Below are 3,161 nucleotides of genomic sequence, written 5' to 3' on the forward strand. Positions count from 1 at the left end.
GGGATGCCAACTTGTGACCAGACCTTAGAATGAGATTTGGTTGGTGCAGGATGCTGATGGGGGATCTGGGGGCCTCCCCTAGAAAATTTTGAAAATTGTTGATCCTATTTCCTGCATTCTGGTGTATTTTAAGAGCATTTTGCCTGTTAAAATCTTATTATAGAGATAACATTAAGGGATAATTAAAAAAAAAACAAAACATTAAGCTTAAAAAAAAAAAAAAGCAGAAAAAAAACAGAGCAAGGGCAGGCAGTACTGAAAATGGTTCTTCATGTAAAATATGGATGAAAGTTTTGTGGCTGGATGTGCACAACACATTTCAGTATTTTCCATAAATATCTGCATAATTGAAATAACTCCAGCAACCACTTGGAGGATTTTAATGCACACACTCAACAGCTTCAAGTTGACCACATCAGCCAACTAAACAATAAAAAGTGCTTAAGCAAAAACAAAACATATCTTCCTAACTTAAATTATCCATTCACTGAACAGAATTACAATTACACACTAAACTCTGTCCCAGAGGAGCAGGGTGACATGGACTAAACCCAGGACTAAACCAGGTCTGATTGGACCTCACAGGAGCAGAGTGAATAACTTATTAACTAGGCCCAAATATAAATAATAAAGACTGTAAACTCGGAATAAATGGCACAACTGTAAACAGGAACAGGAATTGAACAAGGAAAAAATAATTCTTGTGAGCCATGTTGTACTCCCTGGTGGCCTTTTTTGAAGCCTTGATTACCTCTGGGGTGGGTTCCCATTTACGGCATGGCTCCAAACCAGCCATTTTAATAGTCACAATAGAGGAGAGTGTTCCCTCTAGAGCCAGACTGTTCCTGGTCTTAGTCTTGTTCAGTCCAAGCAGTGAAAACACTCGTTCGGCATTGGCATTTGAGTGGAGTAGCACCAGGACGAGCTTGGCAGTTTTGGCAAGCCTTTCAAACTGGCATTGTCCTGTCACCTGTAAACAATAAACCAGAAACACAGAAGGAATAAGCTCTTGCGGATTTTTATGTTTAACATTTCAAAGTCATCAAATTCTAAAATCAAAAAAAAAATAAATTAAGCAGATCAGAGCTTAGTTCCATTGTGTTTTTGGTGTATTAACATGTTACCTTGTGTTCCCTGCTTGCCAGTTCTGTCCAGAAATGCTCCATGTCAAGGTCTTCTTGGCTTTGAAGAGACACCTGCATGACTTGATAGTCGATAAACTCCTCCGCCAGCTTGTCATGTTCCTGGGGTCCATGATATGGCAGCAAGTGGGGAAACCTTATGAAAGAAGGTCAAATACATGGTCAAATACATCTACATAATATTAAACAGATCTTTCACAATAAATAAGTCATAAAAATGTATAATATTCTTTGTTGTTCTAAGAAAAAACTTTTCATAATCTTGAATTCTTTTCAACTTGGCGGTTGTGATCCCCAGAAATTCATCCACGATGGGGAAGGCAATCTTATTTGTATAACACTCAATGTATAATGCTGTTTACATTTAAATTGTGCACAATTTAAATTGAACCTTCAACAAAAACTTAAGCAATCCCACTGGTTTTGCTGCTGATGGAATGGCACAATGCTAGCAGACATGTTTTTACATCACATGCATACCCTCTATAGTTTATTTGATGGTGATAGGCAGCAAAGATTTTTATGTGACAATGGTAGCTGTGGTAACAGTCAGAATCCTGATATTTTGACCTGGTTTATGTTTTTCTTCTTTTCTTTCAACTATTGCAAGGTCTGTCACATGAACCAGATAACTGTCATAAAGTCCAATGTATTCTCTATCAGCATAAATTAACTAAGGCTATAGTATTATCCCATAATGATGTATAATAATGTGACCTTATTTATATTTGTGTGATGTTTGTTAAAAGGACTTTCAGAAAAAGATGTGAAATGCTGGTTTGTGGATTCAGCCAGAGGTAATGATCTGATTAATATTGGAGGAAAACACCTGCCTTCCAACTTAGTTATAGCAGTGGTTTGCAAACTTTTACTGCTGAGCTCCACATTAGGACATATTGGAAATATACATTTATTTTTTGTTGAATGAATTGCTGTATTAGTAATGATTGGGAAAAAAGTACAGATAGAACGAATACTGGGTAGGATCAAACAAGGCATTCACAACCGAGAAAAATGTTGAATAAACCAGGTCAAAAAACGGGAGAGTATCTTTGATGCAATTCAATATGATCTCATTAACAACTAAAAAGAATTGCCTAATTTAAGACACGTCACTCCTTTACAAATTTCAGTTTGAGACTACAACCCCACTGACACAGCAACTGAGCGATGTACTTGTTTTAAAGCCTTAAAACGTACCTGAAAAGAGGTTAATGTCGGTATGATGATTTGGAATCACTTCTCCACGATCATTTAAAACTCCCGGGCACGCAGGCTTTCAAACACAGGTGCGTCACTCAGAGACAGCCAGCCTGACAGCTGCACAAAGACTGGGGAGCCTGGAGGACGGAAAATGCGGACCGGATTCTCACAAACCTGGTGTTCTCGCGAGTAAAAACGCGAACTGGATTTCCCCAAAGGTTGCATATTCCCATAACAGCAAAGTGGAACTTTTTTTTTGGCCCGTGTGATATTGGGAGTGTGGCGTGAGAGCGTGTGAAGGGACTGAGTTGCGTGTGTCTCACGGCCAAAGCGTGAGAGAATTAATCCAAACGAGGAACGCAGAGTCTAGGTTGCCTCCTCCATAGGACCTGTCATCTTTCTTTGAATTACATAATGCTTGATGCTTTGGCAAGCCTGTTGTTAACCTGATATTCCTGCCAGTAGAGCACATTAATTGAATTGCCACTTCAACCAAAAAGAAGCAGGATGCACTAACTAAAATAACTCCCTGTTGTGTACAGTCTCCATACATACAGTCAGGATGTATTATGGTTTTACTCTGTGGATGTAACTAATGTGAGAGAGTTGTGTGGACTTTTCACTTCACATTGTCAAAACTTGGTGTCCTTCAAAGCGAGCTCTTCGTGAATTTAAAGCTCTTAACTGGGTCTTAACAAACAACGTATTTAATTTCTAGGATTTGGAGCCTCCCCCTCCACATGTCCCCTGCACTTTTAAATCTGTGGAGCCCGTCTGGACCGTCTCCTTTGTCCTCTCATATTGTTAGACGGATGC

The 3,161-nt window shown here is 39.1% G+C and overlaps 1 long non-coding RNA gene across 1 annotated transcript; it reads right to left on the minus strand.

Annotated features, from left to right (window-relative positions):
• Positions 1-364: 364 nt before the first annotated feature.
• LOC111585128 (uncharacterized) lies at positions 365-2,588 on the minus strand. Its single transcript, XR_002747798.3, has 3 exons — positions 2,343-2,588; positions 1,125-1,278; positions 365-970 (listed from the first exon to the last, which is right to left on the minus strand). It is a non-coding gene; the product is annotated as an uncharacterized LOC111585128 (long non-coding RNA).
• Positions 2,589-3,161: the final 573 nt, after the last annotated feature.

Source organism: Amphiprion ocellaris, chromosome 7, assembly GCF_022539595.1.
Source record: "Amphiprion ocellaris isolate individual 3 ecotype Okinawa chromosome 7, ASM2253959v1, whole genome shotgun sequence".
NCBI lineage: Eukaryota > Metazoa > Chordata > Actinopteri > Pomacentridae > Amphiprion > Amphiprion ocellaris.